The sequence below is a fragment of the Calidris pugnax genome, unplaced genomic scaffold (assembly GCF_001431845.1).
Source record: "Calidris pugnax isolate Ruff unplaced genomic scaffold, ASM143184v1 scaffold56, whole genome shotgun sequence".
NCBI lineage: Eukaryota > Metazoa > Chordata > Aves > Charadriiformes > Scolopacidae > Calidris > Calidris pugnax.
This window is the reverse complement of record NW_015090839.1, coordinates 14455897-14475656: the sequence shown is the minus strand read 5'-3', so window position 1 is coordinate 14475656 and position 19760 is coordinate 14455897.

The window sequence follows — 19760 nt, the reverse complement described above, 5'->3', positions numbered from 1 at the left end:
GTTTTTTTCTCAGACAGAGGTTTTCTGAGTTGCAAGATTTCATTGGCCAGATAACAGGTTTATTTCTTCCCATTTCCACCTCACATAAGCTATCTATCTGAAATGCAGAGCAATGGCATTCTGCCACGTATCCCAGAATATCACTTCCCCATCTGTCCAAATCAGGTACCTGTCCAGACTGAAATGAAATTTTCTCTGTTGCACATCTAGGTTTAATTCCAAAGGAAATCCAGGGCTGTGAATGATGGGATGTGCACTTGCATCTGACCCCAACACAGAATCAAAATGCTGCTTGGGCATGTGTCCATCACCAGCTTAATGCGTGGCAGGAAATCCTGGATCTCTTTCGTAGTGCCTCTGTAGCTGATGTCTCCTACGGATGCTTTTACAGAGGTCAGCCAGAACTTGTCAGATCCTGTGCTGGAAACCATTTGTCAGGTTCCTCTAAAATCTTGTCAGCAATACAAATTACCACTCATTGTGCTATTTATGGTTCTCTTTCTTATCAAAACCAAGCATTGAGTTTTCTCTCCAATAGGCGGTCTTGCCCATTGAATCGAGTTCACCATGAGTAAATCAGTTCTGAATCATCTTCCACCATGTCCTCACTGCAGACAAATGTTCTTCCATGTCTGATTAAGATGCCTAAGTCAGACTTTGCCTTTGCTGCCCTGACAGGCTTCAGGTGTAACCTGCTCTAGGTGGACCTGCTTTGGCAGGGGGGTTGGACTAGATGATCCCCGGAGGTCCCTTCCAACCCCATGTGATTCTGTAACTAGAATTTTTGCAGTGTTTAATATCTGCTATCAGAAGTGAATTTGTCTATCCATTTTCTGAATTTAGAATAGTTCTGCTTCTGAAGTTCCATAATTTAATTATTCATTGTCTGAAGAAACATTTTTGCTTGTTCATAAATATACTGACAATTTCATTGTGTGCTCCATAGTTCTTAAATTGTGAGATCTATAGTAAAAAATAATTCTGCATCCAACAGTACAACCAAACAGTAGCACTCCTGGACTGTCCTTTTTTTTTTTTTAAATCAGAAATTTATTATGCTTTTTTTAATGACATTTGGAACTCACAAGATTCAACAACAGACTGGACAGGAAAGTATTGCTCATATATAGGCTTTGAAATCTCAGAAAAGGCATCAGTTTGTTTCTGATGCCATGCCTGACCTTTTCATAGTAATTTCTCATTTAATGTCAGCATCACCAATTTTACTGGAGGAACAAATAAACAAAGTTAGAAGGTATTTAAGCAAACAGTCCAATGTACGCTTTAACTAGCCACACTAGCCCTGGTAAGGAAACAACAGTGGCAAATTATACATCTACAGCTCTGCAACACTAAGAATGCCAAAGGACACCAATGACAGGGTCAGACTAATGTGCAACTTTGTGTGTCTACTCCCATGCTTAGTCCGTATCCGTGAGCACTTCCCCGACAGAACTTCAGAGTCTCCAGAAACCGCAGATTTGAAAAAACTCAATGATACTCTCTACAACAAAATCATGTGGGTAAAGTTTAGGACCAAAAACCTTAGGACCTAAGGTTTAGGATCTCTGCATATGAGGCTTAGTCAGTCCAAAATGAAATTGCCCTCTATGACGTACACAATAAGAGTATGATAATAAACTTACCATCAAGAAACTCTTTTTTTAAGCATCTTTGGCCCCTTCCACACAAATATGCACCTATACAGCTGCTCAGATTATTATTTACTCTCTTTACCTTTCTAATTTTACTGTTATAGAACACATTTGAATTTTTGGCAAGAATCTGACTAAATCTGTACATCATAAACAAACTTGAAGAAAATGTAAGGCTTAATTTTAGAATTAGAGCTAGCCAATATTAAGCATCCAAACATGCTTTCTTCAATATTTAGACTGGTGCCTAAACTCATGGAATAAAAAATGTAAGAAATTTTCCAGATGGACCAAAACACCCTACTACTTGCTTAAAAACTCACAACACAGACACTTCAGGTTGAACAGCTGCCAGGATGTGTGTGTTCATGTGTGTGGTGCACACATGCGTGTGTGTATCTCTCTCCATTTCTCTCTTTTCTTATTTTCATAGAGTCTGCTCTCTGGCTCTGCTTTTTTTCAGCAGTTTTTGCCAATCCAAAATATGTAGACACTAAGTTAAATCACTCATTTTGTTTATGTGGCAACAAGTTCAGACTTCTTGCCGAAAAAATGTTCTTGGCTTTGGACAAAGCAGGCTTTGAGATGCTTCCATCTGTTTTAAATACACCACAAATCGTAGTATGGAAACCATTGCCCTCAACTGGTAGCCAATTTGCTGAATAAACCTATATCCAAAAAAAAAAAAAAAAGATGATTCAACTGCAGACTGTTAGACTATTTTCATACTTTTAATATCATTTAATTTCAAAGGAATTCAGTCCTTATATGGAAGAACTTTAAATACTTGTGAATTTGTCTTACTGGGTACAGAACCAAGTAAATAAATTAACAAAAAACAATTCTTTCAAATTCATTAATTGCTATTATGAGTGTGGGAAAAAGGTTTAGGTCCTCTATATTCTTATATAGTACATTTCATAATGGGACCTGAGCACTGTCATAAAATTAATCTTTCAATCTCTCAGCAGTTTTACTTCTTTTTAGGTTCTACTACTGCTTGAAAGGAGGTGTTTGAGACGGTTTGTTAGTCAGCAGCATACAGAGCCTTGGAAAAAGCAAGATATTCCCTGCTCTGTCTTTAGTCTGCTGTGGGAATCTGGGCACATCTTTTTAGTCTCTCTCTTCTCTTGCTTCCTTTTTGCCTTCCACAGCTAGTTTTGGAAAGGGAGAAGGGTTTCTTTAACAATATGTATGGACAACACCAGCAATAAGGACTCCCAAACAGTAAGAATAGTATCTTGATGGAGGGAGAGCTCATGAGAAGTGATGCATAGCAAGGAGGAGGTTATCCATTTCCTTTCCATTCTCCTTGCTTAGATATTTGTCTTAGAGATCTGCAGTGCCAGAAGCAGCAGCTCAGTACTGCCTACCAGATCCACATCATCAAACACAGCTGCAATAAAGACTTCTTGAGGGGGCAAGGAGGAAAGCTGAAGAAACAACAGTCCCGATAGACATTTTTCCTTACAGTTTTATGCAGACCTCCTCTGGTACAGAGCTGAGTCTGAATCTGCTGAGGTCTGATATTATCTCTCTGCTCCCTTCATCTTCTCTTCACAAAAATAACACATCTTGTTGCAGCCCCTGGTCTCCCCACTGATTTGCTCCCTTTTTCCTAATACGATCCAGCCACTTAAATTTACCACTTATGCTCCCCAAGCACACTCCTCACTGCTCCCATCCACTGAAGACTCTTCCACAGCACATAACCATGCTGGAAAATCGACAGTAGCTGCCAGGGAAGCTAGTAAGATATACTACTCTTTGCCAAAGAGCAGGGCACCTTCAACTTTCATGTCTATATGAATATATGAATATATTGCTTCTCCGATATTATTAGGCCTAAACAAAACAAGGCAAACAAATGCTCTTCACAATCTGGACCTCAGAATTGTTCTCAAACACAGCTCCTTTGGAATCCAGAAAATTAGAATCATAGAATATCTCAAGTTGGAAGGGACCGATAAGGTTCAACAAGTCCAACTCCCTGCTCCTCACAGGGAGTTACATCTTTCAAGATAGCATGTTAAATGTATTAGAAGGAATAATTATATATATACTTGTGTATGATTTTACGTGAAAACTAATTACAGGATTTACTCAAAAGATCATAGCAGATAGTGGAGTAAAACCTTGAGCAACATATTCAAATATATCTTGCAGCCCATGGCACACATGTTCACATTATGCTAGTGGCAATCTGTGGGTGCTGTGAAGAGCACGAGATAGGTAAGTGTTGCATACCCTGAAGATATAAAAGAGAAAAAACTCATTTCCTCTACCATGTGTGTGCCAAGATACCCCTGAAGGAACCATAAAAGGTTAGAGTAAGAATTCAATCCCATCCACAAACCCCCATCACATCTTTAACCCTTTGGCCAAAGCATTGATTAGTATTGCAGTACTTGTTAATCCTTTCTGCTATCAATACTGTTACAAACTTAACTGATGAAATATTTCGTTTTAATCTGCAAGTGCTATTACTGTTTGCTCTCTGGGTTGGGACTTGGCCCTCTTTTGATTTCCAACAAATTATATATTTTTCATCTGTTCCTAGAAAATATTTGCTGTCATTTCTTCTGAGGACAATACCTCATACCTTAATAGCACCAAAAACATGAAGAAAGGCATTAGTAACTAAACCATGCTTCCCCTCTCACTCCTCTAAATTTGCATAGCATGGGTTACGGACAACTGGAAAGTACTCCCATACAACAATGAATTGATTCATTCACTCACTTATTTTGGATGCTGAACAGCACATATAGAAACTTTATACAGTTTTAAGTATATCTTAGGAATGGTACAAAATGACCTTACATCAATAAGTTCTCAGCGTAGTGAAATCTCTCATACCATAAAGAGACCTTCAAATGACTTTCAACTATGGGGCAATTTTCACTTCATCACCTCTGCAGATATCTGCTCAGCAGATATCACTGCCTCAATCTCCAATTAAATATATCAGAGAAGGCATCTTTCTGCTATATTCCAAACTTTCTATTAGCTTGATGAAATCCTTGGAATCTGTAGTTTTACTGAGTCACTGCTGCAGTTTGGCAGAGTCAGATGGATCTAGTACTCTGATCTGGGAGCAGGCTAAGGCTCTGGTGCCTACAATTATGTCCTTATAAGGCATCTAGGTTCACTTCAAATCATTGCTTTTTCTATAAAGCTTTCATATTGCAGTGATTTGTTTATGCTTAGCAAACTGAGAGCTCTCATTGCTAATACTATTACAATGTTATTAGGTAAGAAATAACAGCGGAGATGCTGACTTCTCTATACCTCCACAGACAGCGAGAGAAATGAAGCTCTCTGTCCTTCCCCATTAGCCAATAGCTGGAATACTAATGACACTATAAGCTGAACACAATGCACATGGAAACCCTGACCCCTGGGCTTTCAGCAGGTTGTCAGCTTGTGCTCACTCATGCAGCACTCCTCTATACCACATATCCTTCACCCAAACCTGCCAAATATCGAGAGACAACAGTTTTTCTCTTCTGAAGTTCTGAACTGTAATTTAAGTGAGGGAGGGAAAGCACTTGAAAGAAAAAGCCCAAATTAAAACAGGGGCTATCTAGCCCCTGTTAGCTCTGGCTGGAGTGGAGCATGCCCTCGCGTTAGGTGAAACCTGGGACTAGCACAGCCATGTGTTCTTTCACCTCCTTGTCCAACCAAAGCTGCTTCCACCACAGATCCCTAGCAATCCCTCCAGCCACCTGCTCTTAGACCCCAAACCTAATGTGTTTATTCTTCTCCTGTGCTTGCTGCTCCTCGGGTGCTGCAGTGTTTATCTCAGTACCAATGACCTCAATATCAAGGGCAGAGGGTTATGGGGCAGACATCCCTTTTTGCTGTGCATAGAGTGCATGCACACTGAGTTCTCCCTGATCAGGGTCTGGAACTACTGCAACACAAAAGAATAAATGATAACAGCATATTGGAAAATGCTGGCATCATCCAGCCATATCTAGCTAATAACTCAACAACACAAGGGTACCTAAAGGGACTTTCTGAGCTTTGCTGGCAGTATCTGCTATCTAGACACAAGGGTAAGCAGCACACCGTAAATATTTAATGTAAATTCTATCCTTTGTTCTGCTATGCCCGTTTCATCAGGTTGAAATACCAGCCAGTTAAGCAGAAGTGCATATATGCCTGTGATTCAGTTTTCATGCAGACAGAGTAGCAACCTAAATTTTAGTGAGAGGAGAAAGGTTTCATTCTTATTAGCAATTCAATAATTAGACAAAAAAATAACAATGCAAAATTGTCTAATGATTTTTAACAAGCTATTAATCAAAACTAATTGGGAAAAGACCATAATCTCAGATTTTAAATCATGAAAAGTGCAATCAGTTCTTTTTCAAGTAGTTCCAAGTAAAGCATCCTGCCTGGCCTTTCGCTGTGCTAATGTGCTGTTCCTGTGAGTTCAGTTTGCTTTGTGCACTTTGTTCTCTTTTCCTATAGCAACCCCTACTGTTAAAAATAAAGCTGGAATTTTCAATTACAAATCCACAAGGTTATTTTTAAGTAACCACTAACTAACAGCTCAAACTTTCAAAGTGATCCTAATCCTGTTATACAATGTGTTTTGTTTCCCCAACAACTTTTTTAGAGAGCAATCTCCTATCTAAACCGGTCTCTGGGTGCAAAAGACATGAATTACAGATTTACAAGACAACTTTCTGAACCTAACTAGGGGAACCTGACTGAAATATCTGAACTGACATGCCACCCTCTGCTAGGTCAGTGACAAAACTCAGAAGCAGGCTAAGATTTTTTAAATCCAGCGCCCAACCTCAGTTCTGACTTAAAATAAAAATACTGAAATAACAAGGAGATATTCAAAACAAGCCTAATTTAAGGAAAAAGAAAGCCATCTTATAAAATTGGATCTGTTTTCACTTTAAGATTTTGGTTTCAGGGGAGTATGATCACAGGTTTTGGATTCACTTCTGTCCTTAATTTTATCTAAGCTGTAAGGTAGAAGCTTATATTTATAATTTAATGTCAAGGCTTTGAAGACAAGTGATATGGCACTGAAAATGCAGGTCTACAAAAAGTCCAAGTACAGCGTCAAGTTTGGTAGGCTAAAAAGTTAAGTGAATATTTAAAATGGAAAAACAAAAAAACATGCACTTTGTGGGTTATTAGGAGATTGCTTTGACAGAAGGCTGGTTCACAGCTTCTGTTCCCAGATTTATAGAAACTGACAGCAGAGCTACCACTATTTCTTGTTTTGAAAAAATGTATTCTATGTTTTTCTGTGACTAAGGTCACTGTGTGTCATCATGTTCCCTAGAGCATGCTGCGAACAAAGTTCAGCCCCAAGTAGCCCGTTAGCAGACTGTTTTTCTGAAGTCGTGTTCTATGCATGTCTTTTCTGCCTACAAGGATTTAAAACAATTTTATAGATAGAAACACTCTATGACTATGTTTTACTTTGTCTGAATTTGAATTACTCATATATCCAAAAAATAAGCTGTTTAAATGAAACACATCCTTTGACTTGAGCTAGCTGCAGAAAGATAGGATTTTTTATTTTCAAAAGTTCTCACAACTGACTTCCTAACTTTTAAATGAAAAAAACATTTTAAAATCTCACAAATTCTTAGTAAAAGAGAACCATTTTCCATTGTCCTCCTCAGTCTTCCCTGATCCAGTCCTTTGGATGTGAACCTATGTTTCTTTATGCACTGCTCTGACATGTCATCTCATACATGCATAAAGGTGAGAATTTCCTATGGACACAGCAAGAAAGTGTGAGTAGCAGGATCAATTAATAGATGGTAGTCCAGTAACACCATTAACTGCTTGGGTCAGCCAACAGCCCTCATGCTTTCTGTTGACTTTCCCTGAAGTCTGCACTGCCACAGATTCATTATCTTAGTATCCAAACAATATCTGTTTACCCATTCAGTCATCAGAGGGAAGCAGATGTGTTACATACACTGGAACAGGTTGCCCAGAGAAGCTGTGGATGCCCCATCCCTGGCAGTGTTCAAGGTCAGGTTGGACAGGGCTTTGAGCAGCCTGATCTAGTGAAAGATGTCCCTGCCCGTGGCAGGAGGGTTGGAGCTAGATGAACTTTAAAGGTCCCTTCCAACCCAAACCATTCTATGATTTGTTGACTTAGAATGTCAGTCCTCAGCAAATCCACCTAATAATACAGTACTCACTACTGGAAACTTGGCTTTTGTCATCTTCATGTAGTAAAATGGTCATGGCTCAAACTGAAAAAAAAAACAACTTCCAGGATCACTACAAAGAAAGGCATGAAATACACATCACAGGAACTCGGCACAAGACTGTACAGTGGCTGCTCTTCACCATCAGTTGAACTAATTTCCTTGTTCAAATTGTCATCCCAAACCAGGCTCCAAAAAAATACAGAGGAGACATAGAAGCTGAACTCAGGCCATACCCTAACTATTTACATTGCTTGCCTTTATATAGTAGATCTCCAAAACTGTGTCTTTATGAAAGAAATTGACACAGGCTTCATTCATAATCCATATGTCCTTTGAAGTCAATCAAACCATACTCTCCAAGCAGGACAATTGATGCATACTGAAAGGACCCATCATGTCTGTTGATAAGCTTATGCTACAGTAAATGCAGTCATAAGATTTTATCAACAGAAAATGTGCAATATTCACCATTGTTTTACCACAGCATGATAATGGATAATCGCGTCACGAGGCTGAGTCTGGCACAGACAGCAATCTGCTACAAGCTTGTAGCTTATGGAGTTACTTCTTAACTAGCAAAGGTGGAGCTAGAACCTCGATTGAAAGAAAGCCTGCTGCAGTCCATGTGAAAGTTCCCATGGACTTCAATACACTTTAGTTCAAGACTTTTCAGCTGCGCGTCTCCAGTAGAGTTCAACTGATGAAAACAGCATTTGTATGTGGATGTGATTTGCTACGTAAACATGCCATGGTATATGCTTTCTATGGATTCTTTGGCTGGCAACAAAGAATCTGGTAAACATTCACCCCCTTCAGACTGCAGTTTCAGCAACTGGAAGTTTTGTTTTTTCTGAGAACTGTGTGAACAGAAGCTAAATTTCATAATAGCTCTCTAAACAGTGCTGTCTGGTTTCTGTTAACATTTCCATTACCACAGCTTCTCAGAGGGATTCACAACAATTCTGACTTCTCAAGGAGAGAGTAGGGAAAGAGATTGTTTCCCAGGGGGTGTTTTTTACTACATGTGTCATGGCAAAGATTGATTTTTACAGAGAGACTCACCTAAGGAGACTAGAATCACCGAGGGACTCAAATTTGGCCAATAATAAGCATGCAATAAGCTTGCAAGCAGAATGAAAGCTAAATGACTTCCTCCTGCTGGCAAGAAATGGTCTAGAGTGGGTGGTGCATGGCTTATCAGAAAGGAGTGTTACGAAAACTGGCTGTGGATTTGTGTACTTGAATTTGCACAGTTGCACACAGATAAATCTTTCTACCTTGTATGATTGTACATGGGTAGACATAAGTAAACTGTCCAGTGTGGCCAAGAATCCTAATATTTTAAATTTTACATATATAAAATATCTTTTTCAATGCTTCTAATTAGGAAAAAAAAAAAAGCAAACCATTATTTTCAGCCAGTCATTTCAGCAAAGCTATTACATTTAGTCTATTCTGTAAAAGAATTTCTCTTGCATTTTGGCCAACATTATCTGGCAAAGCTTATTTGCACTCAGTGAAGACATAACATAAAAGACTGGGGTAGCATTAAGCTTTATCTTAAGGAAGACTTGGAACTTTCCTTTCTTGCAGATGGCCATAGTAGAGGGGCACTTCTAACAATAGTAATCCCACTGACTTTTGGATGCACTACCTTTGTACAAGTGTACTTGGAGAAAAGTTACCCTGTTCATAAATCAGGCTGCAAGACGCAAACTGGAAAAGGTCAAAGAATATTATATTATTTCACAATACCTGTTCTCCTTCACTGCCACTGACAAGTTCTTCAGTTGAGGTAAAATTCTCCTTTCAGGGACAACAGCAGATTGCAGTTCCAATACCTTGCCTTCCATGTACAGAATTGATCTCAACATCTGATAGAAGCACTAAGAACGATCTCTGAAGGAATTAAAATGCAGAATCTTGGAATTAAACATACGTGAACCACAGATCGTAAATAATGTTGTCCCAAAGGAAAAAAGAATCTCCAAGAACTTCCACAGACATTTCTGTTCCCCAGACTTAGTATTGCCAAATGAATTGCGTTGCAGTAAGACGTGAAGTGCATATGCATTCACGTGCTGTATAAACGCTATGTGTTCTGTGACAGTGCTGTAAGCATAATCTTGTGGTGCTCTCAAAACTGTCTGTTCTCCCTTACTCTACTCCTATAAACTTTATTAAATATTTTAGATGTTAAACATTTTAGTGAGGCAGCAATTTCAGCAATAAAGGAGAGGATCTATAGTTTGTAATGCACTTTGACACTTTCCATAGGGGGAGACAGTAAATACATTAGTATTACTTATACAGATAGAAAGACAAAAATACACATTTGCACACACACACATACACATGCACACACATATATAAAAAATACACATATATCAAGCTAACAAAAAGACAATGCTAAATTATCTAGATTACTTTTAGAATTATTGAAAATTTTGAATATGAAACTAACATACTATTTAAAAAATAAAGCAGCACTATAAATGCTATACAGTGCTAGATAATTTGTTTTCAGTAACAACTGTGATATGTTAGTCTCTTTCCAGAAATTCACAAATGGCCAGTCCCTGTCCTTAGGTGACCATGTGGCAAACTGACAAATACACAAAGGTTAGGAAAAGGATATAAATATTTTTTTGATACAGTCTGTCAGGGAGAAATATTTTCACATATTTGAAATGTTTCCTATAAAGTTGAGTATTTAATATTAGTCAAAAATTCATACATTAATCCTTATGCTTTCATTGCCAGGGACACTTGAAGGAGCTTTGAGAGCAGTTTCAGAGTCTAGGAAGTGAAAATTTCTGCTGCCCAAAAGAGGCATAAAAATGCCAGTTTCACAAAGTAAACTCTGCTAAAGTGATCAGACTACAGACTGAAAAATCTAGTTCAGAAGTCAAAAATGTAATAGCAAACCACGGCAGTACAGACAAGATATAACAACATTTTCGGCACCAGACAAAGAGGACAAATTGGCTCAGCAGCCGTCTTGAAGGAAATTCTTGACTGCTCTGTAGTATCTCTGAGCAAAAGGACAAATGCTGGAAAGTGACAAGAGCTTCAGCTGCCTTCCAAAAGGTGTGTTCAGAAGGCCCTTACGCCCCACAAAATCCGCACGCAGAGTGCTGCCAGGGCTATTCTTAGTTGTGCCGCCTTTTGTGTCTTGCTACTTTAGTGGTTCAAGTCTCTTTGCTTTTTGTTTTTTCCAAACTATGGTTAAGTTCTCTTCCAGACCAGGATATTCCTAAAGCTCAGTTTTAAAATATTATGTTTTTTAAATGTCAATGTTTAAGAAATATAATAAAATTATACACTTCCTGACATTTCTTCTAGAATAAGCATTTCTCACATATTTCCTTTAAAATGTTCTTTGCCAAAATAGTGACCTTGAGGGAATGAGTCTCATCTATTCATGGAAATGTTTTCTTAACAGAAAACAAGGGTTCTGAGGTTTCATCCTGTATTGCAACCTTCCAGCCTAGGACCATCTAGGACAAAACAGAAGGAACAGAAATTCTTGTTTACCTGAGGCAACAGTTGCTTGCAGCTGAAAAATGAAGGTGACATCTTTACTCCATTACAACTGCATGGCTTCTTACAAATTTGATATAGCAAAATACAAATAAAACAATTCACAATTGCTTTTGCTTGTAGACACAAGAAAAAATATCAAAAGCTTAGTGTCCTCAGCTGGCATTGCCTGTAGACTGGCTGGCAGCCTCTGAAGAGAGAACAAGGAATACTAAAATACATTCAAAGGTGCTATTTCCCAGTCCCTTTACAGACATGCTGGCCAGGCAGTGTGGGAAATGGGCCTTCCACTTGTCTGTGACAGCCCTATCAGATTTAGAAGATAAAGTTAGAGGGACCAGCAGAGTTTCTTCTAAACTGTTTATTGTTGTAGATATTGTATTGGCACAATTTTTCTCTGACAACAGTGTGGGAAATGGGCCTTCCACTTGTCTGTGACAGCCCTATCAGATTTAGAAGATAAAGTTAGAGGGACCAGCAGAGTTTCTTCTAAACTGTTTATTGTTGTAGATGTATTGGCACAATTTTTCACACCCAAAGATTGAAGTGAAAACTTGCACCATTTAGGATTGCCCAGCAGTGTTAAGCTAGATCTTTTTGCTCTGTCAGGCAAAGGTAACAGCAGAAAATAAATAGATACTATTTTCTACAGGGGTTGCAGCAAAGGATATACTGCTGTAAAGCTAAGGCATATTACCTCATTTGATTCTATACTACATTTTTATTTCAGTTTCTGCCACTGCTAGTACCAGTAGAACTGCACCGTAGACATCAAAGGCTCTGAATTTTGTTAGTCTTGAGGGTATCATAGAAGCTATGGTCTTGCAATTCATCTTTAATAGTTGTTTACATGGAAATCAAACAGCCATGGAATTTCTTGAAAATAGCCGAGGATCATTCCCAGCTCCTGTCCAGCACTCTCTCTCTTAAAAACAACTTCTGTGGCCATACATCAACTATCATTGAGTGAGGTTCAAAGCTGTAATAAAGCTGTTTACTGGTTCACTCCGGACACAGTTTTCTTATTCATGGGTCCCAACCTATAACTGCTAAATTATATATATACTATCTCTTATTTCTGTGTCTTGGAATTTATTAACAGAATGCAATAATAATTTACAAGGAACTCCTCTCACTTTTATTCCTCTCTCAGGAATAGGCTGGGAACCTCTACACACAGCTGTCTGAACTTGAATCGTTTTCAGATAAAAATATTATTTATGCTCTAAAGTGTCCTAGGAGCCTCCTAGGCAGAGTTGTACGTAGTTAGGATCTGCCCATCTTCACCAGGCAAGATTCACAGTGGAGAATTTCAGCCCAGATCTCCATTTATGTGGACCTGGACCATGCATATGCACACACAGAGTTTAATTAACTGCTTGGGAGCTCATTGGACCTTCAGCATTATCAATTCAGGAAAATGCTGAACTTCCTCACTGGTTCTGCTGAATCTGTTTATTGTAGTGCTCCAGTTTGTTCCTTTTCAAACATCCCTTCTTAGTCTGACTATGCTTTTCCAAAATTGTATATTGTTGATTTGCATTTTGGACATCAAGAGTTTTAGCTCAGTTATAAGACATACTGTTCCAAGTAAGAATACTTTGACACTGCATACAATCCAGGATGAAATATATAAAACCTGGGCAGTCACATCGAAGGATACTTGGTAAATTCAGCCATTTAACCTTATGACTTTCAGCATTTTTAATTATACTTTATGTCTTAGCGTCTTCATGCATTCAGTCTGTAAAAGGGATGCTGTATTTGGTTAATCCCAACCCTAGTGTAACAGAACTCACACTCTGCTATCAAAGCTCTCAGTAGCACCTGCTAAATCTAAGAGCTTGCTGTGTGTATTCATCCAGTTTTACTAAGGCCTCTGGGATGAAAGGCACTGCAGAAATGTAAAACCCTGTCACTATTTATTAAATACCAATGCTAGCAGGACTTATAAAAGGTTTAAATTTGACAATTATACCATTTTGTTCTGTTTTGTTTTGAACTACCATGTGACTGCAGAACTTAGGAAATTATCTTTAACTTGCTAATCTATGTGTATACACAAATAGGTTAAATAAAATTTTCTGGTTTAGTTTTTCTCTATCTCTTTAAAACAGAGAAATACCAGAAAATCTAAAATTTTGAATTAAGAATTTTTATGTGCTTGTAAGAGAAAGCAGACACATGCAACCAGAACAAGATATAATGGTATTAAATTACAGTCATACTATATAGTAATATAGTTATAATTACCTAATAATGTCCTATCAGACAAAAATATGTGTTCAGTGTTTTTAACTGAAAGTTTACTTAGAATAGCCTATGGCTTATAAACGAGGTGAATGCTTCTGTCACAGACAGATTGGCATTTTACTGGTTCTGAAATGCAAGGCATCTATGGCAATATAAAAGAGATAATTTTGGACCATAGCTTGTAAGCAGTTGGGTAACAGCAAGAGCCCTATATAAAAGATAGGTGGGATGTTTCTTAGGGCAGAAAGGTAACTCTGGAAGCTTAGTTTCATATATATACATATATATATATATGTGATCTTGTCCCATATTCCCATTGTGCTTTTAAAATCATTCCACGTGAAAAATTCTAAAGCTTAGGTGAGAAATACAAAGTGATACCCAGTGATCATTCAACAGTGAAACGTAGCCAAGGTGGAAGAAAGCAGGCCATTCTACGCCTCCAGTGATAAGCAATTTTAATGAAAGTCAGTGGTCAGGGTAACATTTTTGGATATAGTGTTTCCAAATTAAAATTAAAGCTTTTTCTAGGATACTGGACAGATGCATGTCAAGTAGACACTGCACACTGGAAAATATTTGACCTAATACACGCCAGGCGACCAGACACAATATTTGATTTGAAATGTCATATAGCTAAATGAAGTCATTTCACTCTAACAGATAAACAATTCAGAGAATAAAGAAGGAGAATCCAGGCAGACCTTTTTTCTGAGAAAACAAACAGAAGATGACAAAGCTGTTATGACTTACTCTGTTTTCTTTCAGTAGTAGGAACTGACAAGACTCGGGGCTACAAAGCAAAAAAGGATGGATCTGCTTCATGAATTAGATGGTTTCTTTGAAACATTTTGTATTTTTCTAAAGAAAAGGTTGTCAAAACATAATGTTTTTAATTACTTTGAGGGATATTTTTTGTGCTTCCCTTAAGTGTCTACAGCTGTCCCTTGCTCAATCATTTTAAAAAACAGATGAACTCTCTTAAAAAACATTCTGCTCAGAAGCAATTTTTATATACCACATATTCTCCATTTTTTTATTCCTTGACAGTGTCAGTCCTTTGAACTTTGGAATGAAAATGGTATGATTGCTTCAAAAAATGGGGTTTTGTTTCTGCCTCTTACTTCCCTATTTGCACAATAATTCCTTGGATTTACAAACATGATTAGGCTTAAGATATCCCTAAAAAATACTTAATAAAGCAATAACATGATAGAAACATACAACACTGTCAACTGCAAACATTCCATTCTCCAAAACTGGCAGCACGGAATAGACTGAACCAGAGGAAGAGCTGTACAGAAATTTCTTTGTCAATATAACAAGTCATCACAGAAAACAGAATATTAAACTTTGGACCTCCTAACAGCTTCTAACAGGAGCTTGAAGAATCAGTGTCAAGGAAAGGATGAGAGACAAAGTTTTCATGCAGTATTTTTTATCTCCTTGAAAAACTCTCTGTGTGCGTCCTTCAAGAATCATGGCAGAGAACATACTAGGGGCAACACAGCCAAAAGCACTCCTGAAGCCACGCTGTTCCACAGCTGCTCTAAGACATGTGGCAGAGCCACCTGTACTTCACTATATATGTAGAGCCATCAGTACTTCAATAGCTTGTAATGGGAACTGACGTATTCATATTGCACCATCTTAGTTGAAGCCTTTAGATGAAGTACTTCCTGGCTTCTGACTCTAAGTAGAAAATGGGTATCCGAAATATATATTTATATTCTTAGGAGTTTTACAGGGCATATGTGTTTACAGAAGAGCTAAAACAGTGAAAGAGCATGGAGCATGGGTAGTTTTCAAATACTACTTTTAACTGGCAGAACATTCAGTTTCTATTATTCACATTAACAGAATCCAAAGCAACCTCAATACAAATCAAACCCACACTATGCAAGGCCTTGAAAAAAAAAAAAAAACATACATACCTAAAAATGGTCAGCTTTTTATGAAAGAATATAACAAATAATTTCACAGTTTTTAAGAGGTATCAGAGTACAACCATAGGTGCATGAACTATCCATGTGTACAGTTTTCTACAGTGATGCCTAGAGATTTCAGCTTAATTAACTATGCAAGGTGTATGTAAATGCAAGATGTCATATGGCATTCCATGACAAGCCTTTCTTTTTCATTTCTACAGATGTTACACCAGGCCACAGTTCTCTAGTCATATCACTTTTAGACAGAACTCCATGTGGTCAGTAAATGAGAGGAGGACTGTATGGAGAATGAACAGAGCCTTTGCTCATTCCTCTCCTCAGTGCACAGACTACCAGAGCTATGCCCGAAGTCATAGCCTGTAAGAAATAGGGCCAATACAGTTCTGAAGGACCCCAGAAGAAAAATCACAGTCCTGTTGCTGCTGCTCCTAGGGAAAAAGTGTTTGTGAAGTTGAAAATAATATAGTAACAGCTGACCAACCCTCTGTCTTCCTACATTAAAATTATAAGGCATTAGTCACCTGTTTTAAAATTTATATTATTTAGTTACACAGTATTTCTAACTTGGGGTAGATTTTCTAGAGGTACAGTTGCAATCAACTTGTGTCAGTCCTATATGCTGCTTAGAAACTATCTTGTAAAAGTAACAACAATTTTGAAGTTACTTTATTCAGCATTTTAATCAAGAAAAGAATATTGTCTTTTACTATTAAAAAATTTGTTTTCTATCTAATAATTCCCAAGAGTCTGCTTGCAGATCTCTAGACTGCCAGGCCCATTACTCTGCAGGCTAGCATAAAAATGAGTTTTTAATCTCTTTATCCTAATAGATGGAGACAACAACAGCATTTTACAAGACAGACATTGTTTCTGTCACACCCTCATATTATAAGTTGTGCTTCAAATTCAACTATGGAACCTTGGCACACATTCTGAAGGAGCCTTATTCATCCTTGGAGTGTATTTAGAGTCACTGAGAAAAAAAATATTTGCCACTGAAATGGGAGCTCAGTAGCAGAAAAGAACCAGAACACTGCACATAAGTTTGTAATTAGGGGCCTGATTCTGCAATAGTCTGAGTATTTCCTGAATGGTTTGGTGCTGAGTACCTTTAACTCATCAAGTGATGTCATCAGCTTAGTTTATTCAATAACACATCTCTGTGGTAAGAGGAACGAACAGAAGGTTGTTTAATAGGAGATGTGTTTCAATTGCTATTCAAAGGCAAAAAATCAAGTGTCAGACAACTGGAATCTTTTCGTTGGGACTGCACACATCCTGTGCCAACCAAGGCATTAGAGGTCCTCACCTGAAGCAGAGGAAAGGCCACTTCATGAATTAAATGGCTGGACAGATGCCCAGCAGCTATGCATATAGAGTGAAAGCCAAAGACTCACTTTCACACTCAAAGCACTCTTACAGCATTAATATATGTTGTTGTCCAAGCCGCAGAGCCACTTCTCTTGATACTAATTTTGAGGATAATGTGCAGCTATGTTGGTTGGGCTTGGAAACTGTCCAGACTGGCTCAAAGTTTGTTTTGCTTCAACTGTCTAACATGAAAAAAATTCTTCCCTCACAAATCCGTATCTTCAAGCATGCTGCCTTATCAAGCATTACGTGTTTACCCATGAGGATAAGACTGTGCTCTGTCCTAGAAAGTCCAGATCAGCAAGCTCATATGAACATTGGAACAAGTCGGTACGATCATCTAGTTGTATATGGAGGAGGAAAGAAACTAAGAAATTGTAGTGTACAAATTACATCTGGTGAGGCATAAGCACAGCTTTCCAGGAGTTAAACTTTTTTCCTCATTGATTTAAATAGGACTAGTAGGACAAAAAGAGTTTATACTTTAAAAGTAAGCCTGTGAATTCTATTAAGGAATTTTCAAACTTTCACACCATGTCCTCGTGTCAGGATAGGATTTTTGGATTCAGTGTAACTTTGCTAAAGAGTATTGAAATAGAAGTTAGCAAATGCTGCTTTGTTTGACAAAGGTCCATTTAAAGTTTTCACAATAAGGAAGTTTAGTTTTCAAAATTCAGTTTTGAAGTCTAGCAGCTCTGAAATATCAGTCTTATTTTAGAGCATTCAAATATTACAGGAAATAAACTCAAAGTATTAGAAGTTATTCATAATCACACAATAGCAAATACAAGGAAGTTAAAAAAAAATGTTTTTTATTCCCCAATCTTCTATCCATTTTAAAACCTTGAAATCCAGAAACTTGGATTGAAAGCTTGCAACTCTGATACTTCTTAAAATCTGATATCAACGACTGCTTTTATACTTAGAACCATTATTGCCCAATGCATCATCTTAACCTAATATTTCACTTTCCTTCGCTGAAGAGGAATGGCCACCAATGGCATACAGTTCGCCAAACTCTGAGGTCTTTAGAGCTCAAGTGAACCTCAAAAAAGTACATATACAAGCTGTGAAAACTACAGGATTACTTAATAACATTTTCAATCTACAAAAGTTAATGGTAATTGTTAATTGTGATTAATGTAATGCCATTCTAATTATTGCTGTGTTAAATAAATATCACATACTGTGATGGAATTCCTACTATTTAAAGATCCTATGCAAATGCCAAGTTTTCTTAAATAACATAGAAGCAGAATTCTACAAATTCTTCTTTTGGAACCAAATGTCCTTGTGCTGTATATTACTTTATTTTGTGTGACTCAATTATTTTTAATATTCTCTTTTAAATAGCAGCAAGTAAAGGTACTGAAATCCAATATGTATAGTGGCCCAGATGTTACATTATGTTATGTTACTTTATAGCAAAACATTTTTTTAATGTGACCTATGAATGCTGATTTCATCTTATTTCACTGCAAATATTTGTAGAATGGAAATATTAAAAGATATAAAAACTCCAGTACAAGAGAGGAAAATGGATAAAAGATGGAGCTTTTTCTCTAACTTTAATTTGTTTGGATATGTTATAAACATTTAATGCTACTATACGACAAGATCCTCTGGCAGTTTGTTGCAACACAAGAGATCAGAGAACAATACTTAACAATTGCACTTTCAAACGCTTTCCAGCAACAACATGGTGATTTCCTATCACCATTTGTAACACCAAGGTACTGGAGTTACCGCACGCCTTCCTGGTCTTCCCAGGCAGGCAGGAGGTACACCTTACCATTACAATATTTTTATGAACTTATAAAGCACATTCAAGCAGGAGTTAAATCTGATTTTTGATTGGTTCTGATTCATATTCTTGCAGCCATTATGGTACTCACCATAAGCTACAAGTTATCATAGGTTTGCTCCACATTCGATCCATCCCACTTAAAAGTAATCCAAGCTTGCTGAAATGTTTTAATATTGCAATAAACAGAAGAGAAACTTCGCTTTCTCTCACAAACCTTCTGTACTTTGTGTTACACTGCCTTTGCAAGTTTAAAATTGAAAGCATAAATAAATTTTAAAGACAATTTGAAGCCATCCTGTAGCACAATTTCTTAAGAAATGTATACAATTTATTACAATGCACATACGTATCAATATATGAAATACCACGTGGCATTTCATGACAAATAATCTACGCAATGTAGAGCAGTGGCTTCTCTCTAACAATGGCTGGGAAGGGACAAACCCTTACAATTTCTAGTAAAATACATTAAATATTATAATAAAATAAATAGCAAATATTTAGTATGGTCAAAAAGGAACTTCCTTCTAGATCTCAGCATTAAATAACTTTATAATCATCAGGCCTTTCTGCTGGTATTTTACCCTCATTTCTGTTAAACTCCATATTCTTGTTCATTTTGTAGCCATCCTATTAATATTTGTGTCCATGACAATAAGTTTCAGATGCTATGTATGCATTTACTTTTTCATTTTCTAATCAGCTAACTTTTAGTGGAATTGAATGTGGCTCTGTTCTGCTATTAAAAAAATTACTTGGGAGATCTGAATCGGTTTATTCCATATTTCTCATTTCAGGTTTTTATAACACTCTACATTCATCTGTTTTTAGATGTTAAGCTTTTAAATTTCTCTCTATGTAAAAGATTTTGCATGTCATGGTTTATTTACTGCCTTTTGGACTTTCCTTTCTGCAGAAGTAAAAATCTAGTCTCTGAAAATATTTGGTAACTTTTCACTACCTGCTTTCTCACAGAACT